This window comes from Monodelphis domestica, chromosome 1, assembly GCF_027887165.1.
Source record: "Monodelphis domestica isolate mMonDom1 chromosome 1, mMonDom1.pri, whole genome shotgun sequence".
Lineage (NCBI taxonomy): Eukaryota > Metazoa > Chordata > Mammalia > Didelphimorphia > Didelphidae > Monodelphis > Monodelphis domestica.
The window spans coordinates 370204168-370228731 of NC_077227.1; the positions used below are offsets into that span (position 1 = coordinate 370204168).

General features: G+C 33.3%; 1 pseudogene; it reads right to left on the bottom strand.

The window, feature by feature from the left end:
• Positions 1-526: 526 nt before the first annotated feature.
• Positions 527-1773, bottom strand: LOC100618749 (ribosome maturation protein SBDS-like; annotated as a pseudogene).
• Positions 1774-24564: the final 22791 nt, after the last annotated feature.

Genomic DNA, 24564 nt, shown 5'->3' on the forward strand with positions numbered 1-24564 from the left:
CAGGAATCCAGGTAAAACACACGATTGGGAAAATCAGGAATAGAGGTACTTTTATCTGGAGACAGGGAGAGAGCCTACTTCCAGTCTGAGGGCCAGGAATGAGAGAGCTCATGAGCCCAACTGTCACTCTCCAAGTTCCCCTCCCCCCACCAACTGTCATTTTTGTCAATATCTTCTCTCTAACATTATAACTGTTGTTTGTTCCACCTGAGCAGCAGAAAGTCCAAAAATTGCTTCAGTTTTCTTTTCCACAGTTCAAGATTTTTGTCATCATCCTGTTCATAATTTCTTTTTTGAAATAAAATATTAGTCATATATATATATGTTTATATATATATATATCTTAAATTATATTAATGTATATCATAAAATTTAAAAATATATAACAAGTGACTATTTTTTAACCAAAGATAGTCTTTAACATGTTGGCAGCATGCTTATTAAATGATAATATTGATGAACTCTTAATCATTAATTATATATACACACACATATATACACATACTTATCAAAAACTGTGTCATATAGGAGACAACAACTGTATTAGGCAAAATTTAAAATTACTAAAATTCTTTCAGGAAGAAGTGATACAGGGCTAGATCTTTCTATACTCATTCAATTTCTGTTAAGGGATATTTCTACAGTATAAATCTTATGTGCAAAATTCAAAAACACTTTCATGGATGTAGAATTTCAAAAGAATGAACACTATAAAAAATGTAGATGACACAAAGACCCTGGGGGCCTGGGCAGAATGCAGAATAGGATATGCTTTCTCTTGATTCTTTTAATGGAACCCAACTTAATATCCAGGATATATGCAGTATATATTTCTTTCTTATACTCAATATTCTGTATCTAAGTGATTCATTTATTTAACACATTGACTGGGATGTAAACCTCAAAGTAAGCATTCTAAGCAAGTATTTGGCAGGAAATAAACATAGAAGTTACAATACTGTGGGAAGTGAGAACACCTCAGTATTGTTTTTATAAGGGAAGAGACAGTGAAAAGCTTTCATGCAAATTTCTCATCTCCTTTTTCCACATCATTCAAGCTGAGAATTTCCAAAATAACTTTTTTTTTTGTTTTGTCTGTATCAGCTCATCAATTTCTCTAAAGCAGCTAGTGTTATTAGACACATTTCTAAATGGTCACTAAAGTCTTCACTTTCTATCACCTTTATCAATGGTTTGAGTTTTTCTTTTAGCTTTTGGTCCCACGGGTAAAATGAATAGAAGTCCCATGTGGAATCTCTCAATCTTCATGTTTTCCTTCAACTTTTTTATTACTTCCAAGGCCTACTGCTTTACTCTTGTTGAGTTTGATGGCATAGTGGATATCCTTCATCCCTCTTTCATTGAAGATGATAGTGCATGGTCTCTGTCTCAAGATTTACACATTTATCTGCCCACAATTGCCACAATTTCCTTAAACATCTATTCTACCTGTGTGTCATTTTTTTATCTACTTGTACTTTTCTTTTTGTTAAAAATCTGCTTTACAGATTTGTCTGATTATTAGTCCTAAAAGCACTAACATGAGATCTTCTTTTTTAATAATTTAGCCATTACAAACATTTACAAAAACCAAGGATATCTTCAAGATTTCATCAATGTTTTGTTTCCCCTCCCTCACTCTACTGCTCCAGCCCACAATTTTTTTGTATAATAGAAAATCTCTAAGTACTTCCCCATGCTCTTCATGGGCACCATGGCCACATTGGTCAGGAGGATCTGGTTGATAGGCATGAAGATGGACATCACAGGGACAGTCACCATTCAGCAGGCAGGATTGTTAGAGTCACTGACTGTTTGGTCTAGTAACTAAAACTCTCTGCATGGGCTGGAAGCAGAAGTTACCACCACTGCTCCCACAATAACTCCCAGCATACAACCTTAATATTTCAATCTGCTTATTGTTTCTTATGGCACAATAGTATTTCATTACAATCCTATACCACAACTTGTTCAGCCATTCCCCAATTGATGGATATCCCTTTCATTTCCAGTTCTTTTCTACCACAAAAAGAGCAACTATAAATATTTTTGTACAAGTATGTTCTTTTCCTCTGTCTGTGCTTTATTCTCTGAGCAATAAGAAGTCACTGAAGGTTGCTGGGTTTGCTTGTTTGTTTTCTCATTTCAATGTTTTAACAGATATATGTTAGAGCAAGAACTGTGCCTTGAAAAGGTTCAAAGGATGGATTAGAGAAGGATGAATATATGTGGGGTTACGGGGTGGGATGGTAGAATAAATTAGCAATTTTAATTATAGTCCAGGTAACAAGTGATCAGAATCTGAACATAAGTAACAGTACTACTCCCTAAGTGTTTACTATGTGATTTATTGAGAAAATTAAAAAATAGAGACAAAATATAGTCTCTTTTCTCAAGGAGTTTATGTTTCAATAAATATACAAAATATAAAGTCATGAACAACTGAGAAAAAAATTATATATAACATATGAACACAATTGTAACTCCTATTTAACATTGCTTTTTAGAGTCTATAAAGTGCCTTTCTCACAAGAATACAGTGAAGTATAGCTAGTACAAGAGTTATTCTCCCATCTTATAGATCTGGAAACATTTTACAGGAAGTTAAATGATTTGCCACTGATCACACTGGTAAGTATCAGATCAGGATAAGCCCAAGTCCTCTGACTCTGAGTGTAGTGGTCTTTCTTCTCTCTCCAGCATACTTTTGTTCTCATTTACCAAGGGACAGAGTAAGAATGGAATGGCCATAGAAACTTTGTAGAAAGAAAATTCATTTTTTTTAATTTTTTAATTAATATTAGTCTATGTTTACAACATTCTTTCTGCTGGTTCTGATCCTTTCATTCTGTATCAATTCCTGAAAGTCTTTCAAGTTCACATGGAATTCTTTCATTTCTTTTTTCCTTTCGGCACAATAATATTCCATCACCAACATATACTATACTAGCAGGGGGTCAGGAACCAAAGTTAGAAAGGTCTAAGAGAGAGAGGGCACAGATAAAAAGAAGCACTACTTCCTCTCTTAGGTAGAACTACCTAAGGGAAGGGGAGAGGTTTGATCAAGGTTCAGAGCTGAGAGATAAGGAGGAAAATCCCTTCAGTCTCTTGTTTCTGGCTTCTTCCCTTGATAGTGATTATCCTGATCCCCTTAGCAAGTTAGATGAATAAGATATTCAGTCCCTTCTAAGTAACAAGGTCTATTTATTCTTTGGGTTATTTAGGAATGGTAAGGTTTAGGGTAGAGGGAAAATTAGGAATCCCTAATTACTATTTTATCCTAAATTCCCCTCAGAGATTGAGGGCTTAGATCTGGGGACCTGTGTCCCTAGTGTGATTGTGCAGTCAGGCTGTTGGATTTTCCTGATCTAGAAGGATGTACAGTTGTATAAGAGGGCAATTGAAATTTTTCTTGGGTGGATAGTCTCTTCTGTTCCCCACAGGGAAAAAGTCTCTATCCACCACTGAGGAATGGATGGCTAATCTGATTTTCTTCAGATAAATGAGGGATCACAACAGGTTTAGTTCAGCAAGATGCTCCTCTCCAAGTTCAAAAGAGATAAGAACCTTCTCTCGAACTGCTGATCTGCTTTTCTTGGCTAGAGATTCTAGCCCCATCCTCCATTGACAGCAGAATTCCATCCTCTTTCTCCTTGGTGTTTTTACCAACCCAGTTTTTGCAATGCAATCCATAATCCTCTCATCCCCAGACCTTCAGCAGGATAATATTTCATCACCAACATATGCCACAATTTATTCAGCCATTCCCCAATCAATGGACACCGCCTAATTTTCCAATTTTTTGCCACCACAAAGAGTGCAGCTATAAATATTTCTGTACAAGTCTTTTTCCTTATTATCTCTTTGGGATACAAACCCAGCAGTGCTATCTATGGCTGGATCAAAAGATAGGCAATCTTTTAGCACCTTTGAGCATAGTTCCAAATTTTCTTCCAGAATGGATCGACCAATTCACAACTCGACCAGCAGTGTTTTAGTGTCCCAATCTTGCCACATTCCCTCCAACATTTATCACTTTCCTTTGCTGCCATATTGGTCAGTTGAAGGGGAATTCTTATCAGATAATTAACATGATTTTAAAAATGAATTAAAGAAGATGAATTGAATGACAGAAGGTGGTTGTGGTCAACAGCTTAGAACAAAAATTCAATGAAGAAAGAGGTTCCCTAAAAAAAAAGGAAATACAAAAGCTCCACTAAGGAAATAACTCCCTTTAAAGTGAAGTATAAAACCTCAGAGAAGAAAATTATTTCCTTACAATATGAATTGGATAAAGGTTCATGACTACAAAATATATCAGGAAGCAAAGGAACAAATTCAAAATAATGGGAAAAAAATAGAAGGAAATCTGAAATATCCCACTAGACCAACACACACCTTGAAAATAGATCCAAGAGAGGTAGGAGTAAGGGAAAGAACATGGAACACAAAATGTCAGAAAACAGTTGCTTATAATTATGCCATCATGTGATCTGGAAAAAAAAAAACTAATAATAAGGGTGAAAAAAAAACAGAAAATAAATCTAAGAGAGATAACCTAATAATATTTGGACTTCCTGGAAATCATGATCAGGAAAAGTACCTAGACGCAATTTTGCAAGAAATTATCAGGAAGAACTTCCCCGATATCCTAGAAGGTGATTATGTGTGTTTTAGTTAGAACAATATGAACGAATGGAATCACAAACAAGATACTAATTGATTAATTTAGGTCAAAATTTTCAGCTTGAGTTCTGAAGGCAAGACTAGTCTGCAATTAATATTCTAGTTCTTACAATGTGTTTAGTTGTTTATGTGTATACATAAGAATTTCAGAGTAATAATTAGGTTGAGATAAAAAAAGGTAGAAAGGCAGAAAAAATGAGGTTTTAAATATTAAAATGAAAGCATAGATTTTATATGGTTGAAAACTGGTAGTTACTGTAGTCTTTTTAATAATGGAGTGGTAGTATATCAATTTATTCTAGGGGCTGGGGAAACAAAGATTTTAAAATATATAGCTCCTGCATTTAAGAAATTTATTTTCTATCAATAGTTATAAGAATAAAACATTTGAAAAATAGTGTCCACGTTTAAGAGACAAACTAGTAGAAGAAATTGAGCTAGAAGATTATTGCATGGTAGGATCAAAGAGTTGGGAGAGATCTTAATGATCCCTAAAACTCAAGGGTTTCCTAATTACCAGTCAACTTTTTAAATCAAACATTAATTGACAGTTACAAAGTTTATTTTAGACTGGGAATTGTTACTCTCTTCTAATCCTTCCACTTTCCAAATGAACCAGAAATACTGACAGATTAACCAATATGTCTTCAGTCTCATAGTCAGCTAGTGACAGACATAAATGTAGAAAGAAGGATTCATGTCTGGATTACAAATGCATGAGATGATTAAAGAAGGCAAAGTTGGATTCATGACTATTTATTTTCAAGGCTTTTAAATCCCAAATGTTTCATTTACTATTCAGAAGCAGCTTTTAGGGCAGATAGGTGGATCAGTGCATAGAGTGCCAGACCTTGTGACAGGGGGTTCTGAGTTCAAATGTCGCCTCAGATGTTTCCTGTTTGACCCTGAACAAGTCATTTAATTATAGTTCCCTACCCCTTAATTCTCTTATGTCTTGGAATTGATACTTAGTATCTATTGTAAAACAGAAGGAGAAAAAATTAAGTAGCTCTTATTAAATAGCAAAATAACAACCTTTTGGAAGCATCTTTACATTGTCCACAATTTTTATTCATTCATTTATTTTTAATTTCCTGAATCATTACTAAGAGTATGTTATAATGCATAGAGGATCATAACTTTGTCCATATATTAGTGAGACCTTTCATTAAAGCTTTACTTTTAAAAATAATTGGTTCCTTTAATCTATAATGGAACATGGACTTACAGGCAGCCTGTGATGAAAATTAAACCTTATTTGTCTTTTAATATGGTGCTATGTTCTTCTGTAATTGAGTAGGAATCGATGCCAACTCTGTGATGGACAGTAAGCTTATCCAACATGACGGAGATAGATTTCAGGGAAGACAGACTATGCTGTTTCTGTGTACAAGTGGGATGAGTAGGCCATATCAGCAACATTTAATTATTTTGTAGGTAATTATTCATTTAAGGGACACACGTTCTCCAAGCAAAATCAGTGCAGAAGACAGACTGATACAATTACTATTTGTCTAAATACACTGTTTGGTAGAAAAGCATAATTAGTTTTTCATTAAATTTTCATGAAGTGATTTTTTTTTTCTGTAAGTAACAACGAAGAATTACATTAATGCATAAACTAATGAGAAACTTTGGGAGCATTTTAACATTATCACATAGGCTAGGTTAGTTAAATAGAATGCAACAAGTGATATTGGGATAACTTAGTTTCTATGAAATTAAAGTAAAATCAAAGATCAAAGAAGGCAGTGATCTTAAAACGGAGAGCCAGATAAAACATACTCTGACAAGCCCAGTAGGGACTTTCATCATGAATATTTTCCAATCCAGCTTGAAAAGGCTAATTTTAGAGTGTTTGTACATATGAGTATGGATTGGGAGAGCTTGGGGTTTCTTTTAACATTGTCTGTGTCCCTGGAACCATAAATAATTATCTGTATTCTGGTTGCTAAGCTATAAATATTAATGCACCACTAATATTAGTGGAGAAAAATTCAGTCTTATTGGCAGGGTTTGTGAAGTGCAAGGGCTGGAAAGATACCCAAAACATACCTCCTCTAAGTGTAATAATTTCCATCATCCCTTTTTACAGGTCCAAGACTGCTGGGGTTCTCCATATCTGTTATCCAAAGTGGTATTGAGAATTTGAACATTCTTTTGTTACTAAGCTCTTGAAGTAATATTTTAATTCTTACAGTCAATGCCCTGAAAATTTTAGGAATTCAAACCAAGGTAGGGTAATAGGGCTATTTTCAGAAGCTTCAGTCATTGACACAAATTGTGCCTTCAGCAAATTTTTTTTCAGGATGGGGTGATGGGATTGGTCAATGTACCTAGGAATGTCTGTTGGCCTGGGTTCTAAGGAATTTCTTCACCTGACTGAGGAGATTGTTCATGTCTGCTATAGCTAGAATAGCTTCCATGTGAGGCAAACTCTACCAGGTTCTATTCCCTGAGGATGAATTCAGATTATTTTCTCTTGTCACAACAAAAAGTAATACTATCCAGTCCCCATAGAGCTCTCATTAGTTCAGCTGCAAAGCATACAACCATTAAGTAAGATAACTATTCTCACAATGGTTTTAAATCTAGTTTCCAATGCCCCACTACCACAAGTGATTTAACAAACTCTATTCCCCTTGGAAGGACTAAATGACAGTCATTTAAGCAGACAAAGAAACATCATTATCTCTTCCATAACAAGGAAATCCTTTCCATGACATTGTCATGTGAAAAAAATATAACAGGGAAGTAAGAACCAGTAGACCTACCTGAATTCTATCCCTGCTATTCCCATAATGAGCTGTGTGACCATGGCTAAGTCACTGTGTGTCTCTGTGCTATAGTTTACTCTTGGGTAAAATTAGAGTTGTTAGTAGATGAACCCTAAGGTCCTTTTGAGTTCTAAAATAATATGCCCCTTCTGATACTATTTCTAAGCTTCTCTAGACAAATAGTTTATGACCAAGGAATGGAATCCGCCACTGGGGAGTTTCAGATTTCTATTAACAGAGGCACTAGGGCGTGATGTTGAAATAAATGATAATTTATCATTTTCCTCCTCCTTTGCCAAGAGAGCCATTTATACAAATAGAGCCTCTTTCTCTGTTTCTGTATGTCACTCTCTGTCTCTCTGTTTGTCCCTGTCTCTGATTTAGTCTCTGTCTCTGCCTCTATCTATGTTTCTGTCTTTCTCTGCCTCTGTTGCTCTGCCTCTGTGTCTCTGTGTCTCTGTCTAACTCTGTCTCTGTCTTTATCTCTCTCTGTCTCTCTTTCTCTCTGTCTCTTTCCCTCCTCTCTCTCTCTCTCTCTCTCTCTCTCTCTCTCTCTCTCTCTCTCTCTCTCTCTCTCTCTCTCTCTGTGTGTCTCTGTCTTTTTATTCTTCTTTTTCTCACCTAATAAAGTATATATCAAAACAAGTAATCTTCCTGCAATGGGGAACTGATGTTAGCTATCACAGATGCTCATATACACACACACACACACACACACACACACACACACACACACACATGCACACTCACAAAGACAAGCATAGCAAACAAAGAGCTGGAATTTGTTCTGGACCTGAAGTCAGGAAGACTTGAGTATACTTAAACACTTAGTTGTGTGACGCTCAAGTCACTTAAACTTGGCATGACTCAGTTTCTTCAACTGAAAAGTAGAGGTAATAATATCATCTTCTTCACAGTTCATTGTGGGGGGCAAAAGATATTTATAAAGCACTTAGCACCATGGTCAGAGAGGGCCAAAGTCAATAAATTTTTATCAAGCACATACTATGTGCCAGGTACTTAAGGCTTAAAGGTCCCTATGAGTTGAAGAGCTCACAATTTAATAGAGGAAACAACATGTAAAAATAAGCTGAAAAAGTAGAAGAAGGTAAACAGCCCCATGGCATGATGAAGTAATTTCCTGGTAGGAAATATTTTGAGGAATAATGAGATGTAGAATTGATTTCATTTGGCAGAATAATGGATTTCTGGAGAAGCTGAAGCCCAGAAAAACTACAGAATGGAAAATTTTGAGATTGAATTGAATACTATCCTTAAATGGTGGAGAATCAGGGAGAAACTTCCACATGTCCACCTCCCACCCTCTCTCCAAGAATGAGAGAAGGGCTCTCAGGAGCAAGGGTTGATGAAGAGGTGGAAGTTTCTGAGATGTTTTTATCTTCCAGAAAGATAATCTATCTGCATAAAGTATGACATAATTCCTTGTGCTTAAAAATACTTGTTCTCTTCTTCCCCTTCCATTCCACTTAAACCCCAAAGTTGTCTAATCCAACCACTAATATCACTGGCTTTATATTAATTAAAGTTGGAAGGAAATTCAGTGAGAATGTATTCCAGTCCTATCACTTGACAGTTGAGGAACTAAAGGCCGAAGAGGTAAAATGACTTGTCCAGTTATAGTTTGTTAGTCCAGGTCATTACTGACAGAGACAGGACTAAGACCAAAGAGTTCAAATTCTCTCATATTCTTCCAATTATATCACACTCTTTTATTCCATATAAATGTATCTGAATATCTTCTTAGCATATTATTGGTATAATTTCTTTGCATCATAAGAATGGATTTATAATCTTATGAATATGTTCTTTTCAATAAAGATCATTAATCCTTCCTCCTATTTTAAAACTAAGACCACAGCCCATCCATAGCTGCCTAAATTATGCTAATTTTTCTCTATGTTCTCCAAAACATTTGTAATAGAGTGCCCAAGCAATATGTTGGATGCTGCCCCCTACTCCTCTCTCTCATCAAAATAAAATGTTTTCTTGTCTTAAAATTATTATATTATTTGTGATTGCCTAAGCAAACTGAAATCACATACCAGAAAAAAATGACAGTGGTTGCTTTATTTTCTTTTCTAGAAAAATTTAGATCATATATTTATGCAATATAAAATTCTACTTTAATAATGTGTACTCCAAGGAGTCAACTTAAACCTTTGAAACTTCTCAAGGAACATACAATTGTAGGGCATTTAAATATTCTTGGATACAGAGTGATGAATTTTAGTTCAATTGTGGAAAAGGAAATTTCATCTGGTTCCTAATTCTGTGACTCTTCCTAGATTGAAGCTCTGCATCACTAATGTAAGCAGGAGTTACCATTTTTTATTTAAATCCCCACTTTAAGTCTCTAATCCTCTTATCTTTGCTCTAGTTAATGTGTACATTTGATTGTGGAAGGGGAACTTGAAAGTTAATAGAATAATCATACTCTGGTCATTTTTATCTGAGTCCTAGGTTTTTCCAGGGATATGAGAGCATATTTGAGATAAATACCTCCTGGTAAATAAGAATCCTTCCTTAAAAATAAAATAATGGATATTTCTATTTCATTATGACTATCATCCTTTTGGAATTCTAAGTAGGAACAGAGAAAACAAACAAACAAACAAAAAACACTGTCCATGAAGTCAGAGGAAGTGAATTCAGATTCTGCTGCTGATGATTAATTGCTTACTATTTGTTTGGCTGTAGTCAAGTTACTTAATCTTTTTCATACTCAGTTTCCTCAATTGTGAAATGGTGGGCAGGGACTATGATGATTTATAGGTCATTAAGTCCTACTCTCTTATTCTCCAGCTGAGGAAATTTAAGTCTCAGAAATTTGAACTAAGTTGCCCAAACCAGTGAGAATTAAAATCAAAATTTGAACTGAGATCCCATCAGTCCAAATTTAGCACTTTTACAATTTGATATCCTCAGAGGTCATTTCAAATTATAGATATATAATCTTTTAACCTAAAAAAAAAAAACAGATTTTGTGAAATACCCATAAGATTGATTAAAATTAGTTGTAAGAATTTATGAATTCAAATGTGATTTCTCCTTTAGAATATTCTTTGTTTAAAAGAATTTTGGAATTCTTTTCTGGTATTTATCTTAACAAATGCATGAGGAAGTTGCTGCTATTCAATGACTTATCATGAATTTAGATCTTTGAAGGGACTTCAAGGTCATCTTGAAATTTTTCATTTTATAGATAAAGAAACAAAGTTTCAGAGAGTTCTGACAGGGACAAGATCATATGGGTAGGGTTTTTGAACATAAATAGCATTCCCTATCATATTTACTTGACTTTGCTCCTCATTACTGTCATTTGTTTCCAAAAATTAGATCCATTCTCTAAGGAGTTTAGAGCTCTGAACATCAAGGAGTTTTCTGCTTGACAGGGATAGCTTCAACATGCTGGTATTTTTTTTTTTAATTACATCCTAGGCATGACCTTTCACTTTTTAAAAATGATTTCAATTTTACAATAACAATAGATACCTTAGGCAATGCATTTCTGAGAGATTACTGCTGTTCTATAATGGGTGATGTCTCTTGGCCTTCAGCCTTCTGCATTCCAACACACCTGAGGCATGTAATAATCACTCAGAATGTACCATCTGGGGTATCCTAATGTTTCAATATTCATTGATTCTAGTCATGCATATTAACTCATTCAGACAATTTCCATAACTTCCAAGGGATGTCACCCATAATTTAAAGACATCAATTATACAGAGACATGGAAGTTACTTATTTGTAGTGTCACTTGGCATTTCAGGACTGATTCTAAAGCATTGCCTCAGTCAAAGTTCTAAATGTTGATGTCTACATCTGGATCCATGTATAATAAAGAAAAAATGTAATGGACACTCACAGAGAACCAAAAAGCTATTATGATCATTAGTGATTTAACACTGATTACATAACATCTCCATGCTATTGAAAGTGATAAATACTTAAGGAAAAAGGATAAAGTGTCATTAAGTTTTGTTCTTCATTAAATTCTTCTCTTTCTTCATAAAAATTTTTTTAGTCAAGAAGTACTTGGTTGATCAGCTTTATTGGAAAAAAAGGGCCAAAAAAAAATCCCTCCAACTATCATGTTTTATTTTGTTTTATTTATAGTTTGTTTATAGTTTAGTCCTGAACCTTTCCTTGAGTAGACTAATTTAATGTGGATGGAGATTCCTCCCTGGCACAAGCTTGAAAAATGGCATTGCAATCCAAATTGAGAACATTTTTAATGCTTAGTTAGTAGTTTTCTTCTCTCAGCTATCAAACCGGATGCAATGAAAGTAAATGCTTTTTGAAAATCCCAGAACTGGATGCATATATATATATATATATATATATATATATATATATATATATATATATTTTATAGAGAGTGACAATTAAATAAAAATACTCATTGATTTAGTTTGAGTATGCAGAGATTAGAAGGCAGTCCTGGGAGTAGAAGCACCTCAATAATTTATCTTTGTTTTTAAGGACTGACTTTAAGGACTTGTTAGATAATATTGACTTGTTTTGAAGACTTGAAACTAATGGATTGTTTCAAAGGAGGAAGTTACCACTCCTTGCTCCACCTCTGAATTCTAGCTATTTAATCAATTAAGTAGACAGGGGAAATGGAGAGGGGTAATAATGGAAGTGTTGCAAAAAAAAAAAAATAGAATGCTGTAATCATTGCAAAGCAAGTAAAGTCAACAGTCAAAATAGCAGTGAATGGAAAAATCACAGTGAAGCCCACTAGAGCTACCAAGAATTTGGATTCAAGTTCTGAAAACCATTTCAGTTTTCCTAATTTGATTTACCTAATAATCCAAATTGAATAAGATCCAAGCAATGACTTTTCAAGTTATTATACTTAATTTAAAAAATCAAATATTTAATTTTGTGAGCTTAGTCTATGAATATAGCGAGGAATATATGATCATCTTTCTCTTCTTTTGATAGCAGGAATTCTTTTTCCCATTGCTGAACCATTTGGGACATTATTTAAAGAGAAAAGGAATCTTGACTATGAGGAACATCTGTTTTCTTTCTTTCTTTTTATTTTAATATGATCCCCTTCAAAACATTTAAGCAATATGTTGTCAGTATAGTATAATTAATCAAGTAATATAGATAATGTGCTTGTTATATATATTAAAAAAACATGTAAGGTCAATTTCACTTTTGCCTTGTATCCCCAGTGCCTAAGAAAGTGTCTGATACATATGTGGTACTTAATAAATGCTTCTCAATTTACTGATTAATCAATGTAAAAGTACATTGATGGATTAAAGTGATAGCTGTTGCTATACATCTGAAATTCCCTTTGGATGCTTTTATGTTCCAAAGCTTAATGGAAAAGGAAAATGAATCAAATGCTAGCTATTGGCTCTGGCATTTCTAGCAGGGAATTTAGGGGAAGGAGATTGGGATGTCATATCTGAAAACGCCCTATACTTCATGTGAAGAAAGCATGGGGAGAGTAGAGAAGAGAGACTAGTTAAGGCTGGGAGGTCCTGTCATTTTGTTTGATCCTGCAATATTCCAAATGGCATACATAAAACTGTTTAAGTGTATCCATATAAGTGCAGGTCATAGCACATACTGTTCCAAAAAAACAGACACAGCATTTAAGAGAAATCAGTGAGAAGATCAATGATGATGATTCAAGATACTGCCAGCTTCAGCCAACTCAGTCTATCTGAATTTTACCAGATGATCAGTATTCCTGATTTCTTGTCCCTGGAGAAGATTTCCCAGTGAGGTGCACACAGCTTATATAAAAGATGAAATCAGAAGAACTATATTGAAATCTTGATCTTGTGACTTGTTTCCTATGTCACATTTTATTTCACCTAATATCTTTTGGGCTAAATTTTGTCCTATGAAAAATAAGGAAGTTGAATTAAATGACCTTATAGATTTAAATCTTAAGTTCTCCATGTGGCAAGAGTTATTACCAAAACATAATGGCCTCTGATATACCCTGCCACCTCAGATTCTGAAGTTCAAAGAATTGTGCTCCTTTAAAAACAGAGTTGGGTGTCTAAAAACACATTTTATGAGATTCTGAAGCTGCCATATCCTTTTATTCCAAACTTTTTGAAACTCAAATAGTTTTAGGCCAGACAGACCCAACAAGAAATAAAGGGGCATAGTTGTCTACTTACAATTTTCATTTGTAATTACACTATCAACTATTACCTTTCCTCCTTGAGAAACATAATTTCTAATCCTTCTAATTACAGCTCTGTCAGGCTCCTCACAGTAAGAGAATTTAAGCATGCTGGATTATAGTTTCCCATAGTGGTCACTCAATGAATCAGTGACTGGTAACATTTTAAATTAAAGTTTCCCAAGTTTCATTTAACTTTGCTCCAATGAGACGTTTATAGCATGTTCAAAAATAATGATGAAAATATAAGGCTAATTTTGATCATGATTAACACGCATGTAAAAAATAAGCCTTTCTTCTCACCAATGATGTTTTACTGATACACTGAGAGATAGAAAATGTATATCTAACCAAAAGCTACTCAAAATATTGAAATAGAAGTGTATGATGTTCTCACTAATGAAGCTGTTCCCTCCAAATATGTAGAACTCAGTCAAGCATTCCTGTTAATCCTATATGATTCTTACTCGTCTGTCTCTAAATTTCCCACAATAAGTTCTACCAAATTTGCCAGAGGGAAGGGGAACAGTTGTACATAATTTTTCCTAGTCATTGGATAACACAACCATTGGAGCACATAGACTAATCATGTCCAAATATATTTAAAAAAAAAAGATAACTAGAAAGTATTCTTCACAAATTGTTGGTGGTAGGGTTGTGCACACAGGCAAATGAGTAGATAGAATTCCAGTGTGGATATTGAACTATTTTAAAACAAAATAAGTATGATCATTGACAATAACAAAAGCCAGAATGCCCCAAAGTCAGAAAATCTGAGTTCAAAGCTTGGCATTACTAATTCCTGATTAACAGACTTGGAATCCTAGCTTTCCCTTCTATAAAATAAGATGATTGGAGTAATTGACCTTTTAGGAAATTTGTAGTTCAAAATCTATTATCTCTCCCTCTCTCTCTCTCTCTCTCTCTCTCTCTCTCTCTCTCTCTCTCTCTCTCTCTCTCTCTCTCTCTCTCTCTGTTTCTCTTTCTCTCTCTTTTTTTAAACCCTTACCTTCTATCTTAGAATCAATACTATGTATTGGCTCTAAGGCAGAAGAGTGGTAAGGGCTAGGCAATGGGGGTTATGTGACTTGCCTATGGTCACACAGCTAGGAACTATCTGAGGGCAGATTTGAACCCAGAACTTATCATCACTAGGCTTGGTACTCAATCAACTGAGCCACCCAGCTGCCCCCAAATCTACAATCTCTTAATAAATGCCTAGAAATAGAAATTAAAGAGAAAAACAAAAAGCAATTTTCCTTCAGACTCACATACAGAAGGGAAATGGCAGGAGGCATTGGTCAGGCTTGTGGGTCATCTTTTCTCTAGTCTTTCTCTGTCAAAACAGAATATATCTAGATAATACAAAATGAATATAATTTATCTTGAAGGTACAAAGAAAGGGAAGAGATATCATCATAAGACAATAACTGAGTGTCAAGACACTTGCATAATTATAGATTGTAATGTAGTTGAAGTCATTTCATATTCCTGCCATATTGGTATTGGGTTGCAGAAATTTATTATTTTCTTCTACCATAAGTCATTCAAGTGGAAGTTACATGGAGCTCACTTTTAATTATTTTGAAGGCTGTGGAGCCTTATAGTCCAGAATTTTCTAATAAGTGAATGTTGCAGCATCATAATTTATTTTTAATTAAACTCATCTGCTTAGTGATGTTCTATTTGAAGTCAAAGTGTAACTGGACTCGATTTTTATATATAAACAATCTGCATAAGAAAAGAAGGCAAAAAATAACTTCTTGTGTGAAAGTTTTTTTTTCTTCCTTCCCCCTTTAATAATATTCATCTTTCCATACTAGATAAAATGCTTGGTTTATTTGTTTTATTTTATTTTTCCACATAATTTGAAATGTTTTAAAGAGGAAAATTAAGTTTATATTTCCCCATGAATAATTCAGGTGGGACAGAAAATTAGTAAGTACCCAACTCTTCTCTTTATCAACTTTCTACAAAGGGATTGTCTGTATTTTCAATGCTGTTTCTTAAAATGTGGTACCCATAAAGAAAAACAATAATCCAGATTTGGTCTGATTCCCACAGAGAACAGAGAGATGATTATTACCTATAGTCTAGAATTTTTTTTCATTATAAATGCAATATAAAACTATGTTAAAACTAGAGATAACTGTAGGATTATATAAAAAGCTTTTGGGTAACTAAAACCTATAGAGTTTTTTTAATTATTACTTTAAAAATGCTAACCTGGATTATTTGTTATTTATACATATTACTCAGGAAATTGATTTTCCAGCTTCCATAACTGTAATCTTTTGCAATTATCAATGTTAAATTTTCTTTTAGAATTATAACTTTTTAATATAATTTTGAATCTTGACTCTGTCTATGTCATTAGGAAATGTTCTCAGATTTTTTTTTCATCTGCAGATTTGTAGATGTCACATCTTCATCTAAGACATTAATAAAAATGTTGGAAATGGCAAGACTAAATTCTTTACATAAAATAGTACTAAATTTTGAGTCAGCAACATGGTTAAGAACTCGACCTATAGCCTATCCTGATTCAATGATCTGAGGTACTTCTATCATCTGTAAAATTTGAACTTTGAACCTGATTACATCTAATATGCTTTACATTTCTAAATTATATAACTAATAAATACACCTAACAATATTTCCCTAGTCATATTTAACATCTTATTCAGAAGAATAACATGGGAGTATTTATTAAATTTTTTATCAAAATAGAACCATATAATGTCAGAGTTCAAAGGAATATCAGAAGTTATTAAAGCCAATCCAAAACTGAACAAAAATCTCCTCTACAGTATATATAACAATATTATTAATCCCCTTGTTAACTTCTAGTGAAGGTATAATAACTGTCCCCAAAAAACACCCTACTGCACCTTTTATCCTTTGATTTCATTGTTAACTTTTGGTTAGAAATTATTTTTACATGCTGCATTCCCTATTCTGAGGATACTCAAATTTTTTAAAGTTGGAAATTCAGTACTTCATCTGTATAATTACTCAAAAAAGCCAGTTATAACTACATATTGGGAATCCTGTTATTATTCATTTTGGGGAGTATAGAGTTATTACCAACTTTTTCTTCCTTTACAAAGTAAAAACTTTCTTACTTTGAAGTCCATAATCCTTTCAAAGTAGTGTCCATTGAACAAGAGGTTGAATACTTCAAATTTACTCAAAGGATCTCTCAAAACAATTAGGCAAATTTCAGGAATTCCTTCTAACCCAATGGTCACACAACTCTTTACTGTGGGAAATATATTGACATTAAATCAGTCAGACTTTATGATTTATATCTCTAAACACAAAATAGATTCATGTACATTAAAAAATCCATGAACAATGAAGAAAATAATTAATGTTGTTTTGGGCAATTGGAAGCTTCCCTTTTCACTTGAACCTTCATTCTATTAACATTCAGCATCATAATTGCTTACTTTTCTTTTCTTTTTATTACATCTTATTATATTACTTTTTGCCCCTTGTTTTTAACAAGATGCTATTTCCTTAACTGTATATTCTGAGCTAACCTTGGCTCAGGGCAGTCTCCTGGTAGTTTATGTTAGAAATGGGCATAGATTAAAAAATCTCAAGTCAATGAAAAATAAAATCAAAGGATATTTACTTAGAGGAGATTCAACCAGGACATGCAGTAAGGAAATCTTGCATTGATTCATTTAAGTAAAGTTATCTTGTCTGAGTTGACAATTTTTATTCTCCAGTCAAGAATCAGGCTTTTGTAGCTGTTTTGTACTTGTGAGACCAGTAAGCAATGAAAAAACCTAAAACTTAAGTCTTCTGCTACAATCAAGTCTCAAGGATGGTTTCAGAATCTTTAAAGGAAAAATAAAACAGGTTAACTCATTTAAGGGCAAGCGTTAGGATATTCAATATGACACACTACCTTAGCTAACATTTCTCATATGCAGAGAGTAAACTCCTCACTGAAAACAATACCAGTTAGTTGGTATCTTACTTTGTAATATTAAGTTACTCACCCATTATCTCTCTTCTCCCAACCAGATCATATAGACTTTCTATTTTGTCCTAAATATATATGCCTGTATTGGCCTCTTTCCCTTTTTTAATTGTGAAACTTCTAGAAATATTTCTTCTCCTGAAATTACACTCATTCTTTCAGAAATAGTTGCCTATTGTGTTTTGAAGTAGTCTTCCTTAAAATTCCTACCCTTTGTCCTTTCAATGAGATTTATACTAGGAAAGACCAAAAAAAGAGTAAATGTTATCTATTTACAACTTGTAAACAATGAATTATTTTTCACTATTTATATAGATTGACATCTAAGTTATCTTGTTAAATTTTAGCTTCTTAATCAATTTGATAAAAATATTGCCCAGTTCTGAATTAAGCAGTGGAATCCCAAATATTGGGATATCATGTTTAAGTCTTCTGTGCCAAACCTGACTCAGGAGAGTCTAATATTTTGGGTTCTGAATTAGAATAAGATGTCACTCTTGTTGATCATTTAACAAAAGGAGATTTATATCACAATAACATAGAAAGTGTACTAATGAAATAATGAGGCTTTTTTTAGTTGGAGACAGCTACCCTACCTCTTCATTCTTTGTTGATATCTGTTGAAATTCAGGAGACCTTTACTCCTTATCTTCTGGGCTTTAATATTAGGTACTGAAGGAACAATATCAATGATTTTAGCCTTAATCTACTGGACCAATTAAATTCAAGGAGAGTTTAATTAACTTTTAGGGGGGAAAAGAGACAATTTTGCCTAAATGGCAAGAAACTTAGTAGCTGTTGCTCCTATCAAAAGATCCATCTTATATGTTTTGTTATTATTGAATAGTATTCTGCAACTCAGATTTCTAATAGCTGAATTCTTTCCTCTTGTATTTTTCCTAGCTTTATTCTTTGGTATTGAAACTCTAGAACTTAGCCACTATGATTCCATATCAATTAAATGTAAGCTTCTTCTAAAGAGATACTATAAATTTCTTCAAATTGTATACTGCCTTCTGTATTCATTACTTTCAGGCAATTTTTGCTATGATTTCATAGACTATTATAATCAAACACTTTATTCGTATTTTGATGAGAAAGTTATTATCAGACTATGCTGCCAAGTTATATTCTTTAAATCTGTTCCTTTTTCATCAGAATCTTGAATTTTTCCAGTATAGCCATTTAAAAAATGTTGTTCTACTGATTGTTCTCCTATCATTATGTTTTGTTCTGCCTGTCACTCTTCTTCTCAGAGTCAATGGAGCCCCATTTCAAGAGTCCACTTCAAGATTACATCTCCCTTTTTTGCCCCCCAAAATTCATTCATAGATTTTGGCCTTTTGTTTTACTTCATCTTTTCTCTGTTCGTTTTTATCAGTTTGTGTGAAGTTTTTCATTTAAAATTTTCAGTCCTTTATTCTTTGTGTGTGTGTGTGTGTGTGTGTGTGTGTGTGTGAGAGAGAGAGAGAGAGAGAGAGAGAGAGAGAGAGAGAGAGAGGGAAAGAGAGAGAGAGAAAGTAGAGAGGAGAGAGAAGAGAGAGAGAGAGAGAGAGAGAGAGAGAGAGAGAGAGAGAGAGAGAGAGAGAGAGAGGAGAGAGAGAGAGAGAGGAGAGAGAGAGAGAGAGAGAGAGAGAGAGGAGAGAGAGAGAGAGAAGAGAGAGAGAGAGAGAGAGAGAGAGGGGAGAGAGAGAGGAGAGAGAGAGAGAGAGAGAGAGAGAGAGAGAGAGAGAGAGAGAGAGAGAGTTCTTTGATCTTAAATAGCACCTTTATTACTATTTTTGGTGCTTGGGATCTACCTTTAATTATGAACACTCACCTGATAACTTCACTAAACCTTTTCCATTCTTCTTTAAAATACTTCCATTATTTTAAAAGGAAAAAAGGGATTCAGCCCATCACTCATAAATATATCCATTCACAATTTTTATTCATTGTCTTTAGTTTGAACCTCTGGGCTTAAATAGAACAAGTCTAAACCTCTTTCAAATGACATTCTCATTTTTTTTACTTTCTTTTATATATTTTTTCAATTACATTTAGATGATTTTTTACAATTGTCTACTTATATATTGCAATTCAGATTCTCTCCTTCCTACTCTTCCTCACTCTCCCTAAGATGGTAAATAGTCTATTGTAGGTTATCCCAGTGATTTCATGCAATACATATTTCCATATTCCCCATGACCTGACAGAAGACAAATATCCCACATACAATTAAAAAAAAAAACTCAGAAAGCCACTGTAGCATCAGCAGTATATCAGACTAGAGGATGTCCAAAGGAAAACAGAAGAACAACAATGCCTATAAATACTGGAGCAGTAGAACAAACAGAAGAAGGGATGAAGCTGTAATCTGGACCAGAAAAATGTCATAGAGAGACAGCAAAGAAGACACATCTCTCTGGGATACAAGGAGTGAGCTCTGAACAAGCAACAGAAAAATTCAGAAGCAATATAGTAGGAGAAAAAAAAACAGTAGTCTCCATCCAGCCTTAGCAGAATAATATCAGAAACCAATACAATATAGAGGAAGCAGCAGTGGGAGAAAAGTGGCCCTGTATAATCCACTTAAACATGCCAAGGCATGACCTAGCACAGGAAGTAATGGGAGGAACTCAGACAAAAAGTTCCAGCATCATTGGGATTCTGTAAAACCCAACTCCAACCACACTAAACAGCTACAAACTCTCATGTAGCATGCAATCAACTTGCCTCTACAGTGTACTCAATCTGACACCCAGACAATTGAGCCAAACCCAGGGACAGTACAAATGCTTGACAGTATTCCTTCCACCCAACAAACAGAGGTAAGCTTCAGCATATAAACAAAATCAAGGGGAAAACTAACTCCCAAATGAGCAAAAGACAGAGGAAAAAGTTTGACATTAGAAAAATATCAATAATGGAGATGACCTAAATACAAGCTCGGAAGAGGATGGCAATACAAAAATGAAAACTGTGAAGCCTCAAGGAAAAATGTGAAAGTATATCAAGTTCCAAAATGAATCTCTAGAAATGCTTTTAAAAAGGATAGGAAAACAAATAATAATAAATTAAGAAGAAAAATTAGAAATAAAATGCAGGAAATATAGAGAAGAAAGAAAGAAAGAAAGAAAGAAAGAAAGAAAGAAAGAAAGAAAGAAAGAAAGAAAGAAAGAAAGAAAGAAAGAAAGAAAAGAAAGAAAGAAAGAAAGAAAGAAAGAAAGAAAGAAAGAAAGAAAGAAAGAAAGAAAGAAAGAAAGAAAGAAAGAAAGAAAGAAAGAAAGAAAGAAGGAAGGAAGGAAGGAAGGAAGGAAGGAAGGAAGGAAGGAAGGAAGGAAAGAAAGAAAGAAAGAAAGAAAGAAAGAAAGAAAGAAAGAAAGAAAGAAAGAAAGAAAGAAAGAAAGAAAGAAAGAAAGAAAGAAAGAAAGAAAGAAAGAGAGAGAGAAAGAAAGAAAGAGAGAGAGAAAGAAAGAGAGAAAGAAGGAGAGAGAGAGAGGAAGAAAGAGAGGAATAAAGAAAGAGAGAAAGAAAGAGAGAAAGAAAAAAGAAAGAAAGAGAAAGAGAGAAAGAGAGAAAGAAAGAAAGAAAGAAAGAAAGAAAGAAAGAAAGAAAGAAAGAAAGAAAGAAAGAAAGAAAGAAAGAAAGAAAGAAAGAAAGAAAGAAAGAAAGAAAGAAAGAAAGAAAGAAAGAAAGAAAAAGGAAGGAAGGAGGAAGGAAGGAAGGAAGGAAGGAAGAAACAAAGAAAGCACAGTATCTCAAATAGGAAAATAACACACTAAGAAAAAAGATACAAAGGCTCAAAGGAGAAAATAACTTCCTAAAAATTAGAACTGGAGAAATGGAATCTAATGACTTTATGAGAGTACAGGAAATAATACAAATAATTCAAAAAAATAAAAAAGAAGAAAATATGAAATCTCTAACTGGAAAAGCAATTGATCTGGAAAATAGAGCTAGGAGAATCACTGGATTACCCAAAAGCTATGCTCAAAAATAAAGAACCTGAACACCATATCGAATGAAATTATCAGAGAAAACTGCCCTGATATTCTTGAACAATAAAAGAAATTAAAAATTGAAAGAATCCATGAATCACCTCTTTAAAGAAATCCCAAAGTAACAAAACAAATAAACAAGACTATCATAGCCAAATTCCAGAAATACAAGTTAAGTAGTAAATGCCATAAGAAGCCAGAAAAAAAAAAATAATTCAAATATTATAGAACCACAATCAAGATCATGCAGGACATAGCAACTTTTGCATTAAAGGAAAGGAGTGGCATGGAATATGATATTCTACAAGGCAAAGGATCTAGATCTAGTACCAAAAATCACCTACATAGTAAAACACAGAGCATAATACTTCAAGAGAAGAAGAGAACATTAAATGAAATGAGTAATTTTAGTCATTCCTGACAAAATAGCCAGACCTAAAAAGAAAAATTTAATATCCAAATTCAACACTCAAAAGACACATAAAAGGGTAAACAGAAAAATAAAACTCAAGGGAAACAGTGGAGTTAAACTAATCATATCCTTACATGGAATAACTAGGATACTTAAGATTTCTATAGTTCAAGAGAGATGACAAAAGTACTTAATATATTTAAAGCAATGAAGTGAAACAATGGAGTTAAACTGATTAAATTCCATGCATAATAAAATGATAACTAGATTACATGAGATAATTAGAGTGTAATAAATATTTAAGATAGTTAAGATATTAATAATGGAGTTAAGCTGGTTACATTACTAATAAGAAGGTGGTAATTAAGATGCTTAAAATAGCTATGATAATTAAAAAGTATGTAAGATACCTAAAGTACTTGGGATGCTTACAGTACTGAAGACACTTAAGAACTTTATCACTATTAGGGCAATGCATAGGTACATATATAGATAGAGAGCAGGGAACAAGTTGAATATCATGGTATATATTTTTTTAATCCAAGGATAAAAACAGAGAAATGCATTGTGAAAAAAGAGTGAGAAAAATACATAGGTTCATAGACAAAACAAAATGAAAACAAAACAATTGATAGACAAGACATATCCAACTATTACAAACAAAATATGAGAAATTGGGGAAATCCAAGAGAGAAGACACTTAAGACAGATTGATAAATGATACCATTTGGGAGAGGAATCTGAAACCATAGCCAAAGGGCTATAAAACTGTACATAGCCTTTGACTCAACAATATGTCTAATTCCAAAAGAAACTAAAGATAGACGGAAAGAACCTAAATATACAAAAATATTGATAACACCTCTTTTTTGTAGCAAAAAACTGAAAAATGAAAAGATTTCCATCAGTTGGGGAATTGTTAAACAAGTTGTGGTATCCCATTAAAAAATGACAAACATGATCATAAAGAAACCTGGAAAGATTTTGAAAAGTGATACAAAGTGATATGGGCAGAACTAGGAGAACACTGTACACAGTAAGAATAATATATTATGATCAACTGTGAATGACAACTTTTATCAACAAGGCAGAGATCCAGGACAACTCCAAGGGACTCATGATGGAAGAGATTATCCACTACCACAGAAAGAACAGGGTCTGAATACAAATTGAAACATATCATTCTTTACTTCATTTCCTCCATTAATTTTTCTCTAGTGCAAGCAATCTGTCTTTTTTCATAACATGATGAAAATGGAAATATATATTGTATAATAATATAGGTACAGCCTATATGATATATTACCTGCTTTCCTGAAGAGTGGGATGATGGTGGGAGAGAGAGAAGGAAAATAGATTGCAATTGTCAGAAAACAAATATTAAAAACTGTATCCATATGTAATCTGGAAAATGTTTCAAAAAATAAAATTTTAAAGATTTTAAGAAAAAACTTCCCAGTTTATTGATTCTCTTCTAATTTTATTTGCATTGATTTTATTTGGGCAAAAATGATTTAATGTAATCAAAATTACCTATTTCATTTTTTGTTATGTTCTTTATGTCTTCTTTGGTTATAAATTCTTCCCTTAAGTCTGAAATGTAAACTTTCCTGTGTTCTCCTAATTTGTTCATGGTATTTTCCTTTATTTCTAGATCAAATATCCATTTTGAGTTTAATCTCAGTGAATGTGTGAGATATGATGGTCTATGCCTAGTTTCTTCCATATTATTTCTAATTTTCCCAAACTTTTTTTGTCAAATAATGAATTCTTTACCCAATAGCTTGGACCTTTGGGTTTGTCGAATGCTAGGTTGCTTTGGTCATTAATTACTCTGAATTGATATACTAACATATTATATAAATGTCATTCAGGTATTTTAAAACAGTAATCATCCTTCCCCTATAAAATCTCTTCTCTAGACTAAACAGCCTATTATGAAGTAGAATAATTCCTTGGAAACATAATCCAGTGAAAAACTCAATTGGATTGTTTCAGAAAATCTGGTGTATTAATCTAGGTTTTACCCACAAATAAATATTTCTCTTTGTACACTTGATTTCCTGGGGTCTCAGTTTCCTCACTTGTAAAATGAATTAAACTAGATAATCATTCAGCTTTTCTATGAAAATATAATTTACTATAGGTGTTGCCATTGTTGTCTTCCTTTCAGGTGAAAGACTCAATGGATATGACTTTTAAACTTACTGAGCTATAAGTAATATAATTTACAAAGTATTAGTAAATTCAGAGTCCTAAATACATATAAGTAAACTTGAATACTGAAATATAAGTAGGGGTTATATTTGTTAAATTTGTTATATGTTACTCTATACTGCAGATGTTACCCTTTAACAATGGCACATGCTTTACTATAAAGTCAAGGGATATATTATTCCATGTCCAATTTTTTTAAATACATGATATCCCGTTGAAAGAATCCTGGTATTCCTCAAACTGAATAATATCTTTGTATAATGAATTTCTTACTATGTGAGATCTTGAGACTATGTACAATCATTTCCCCC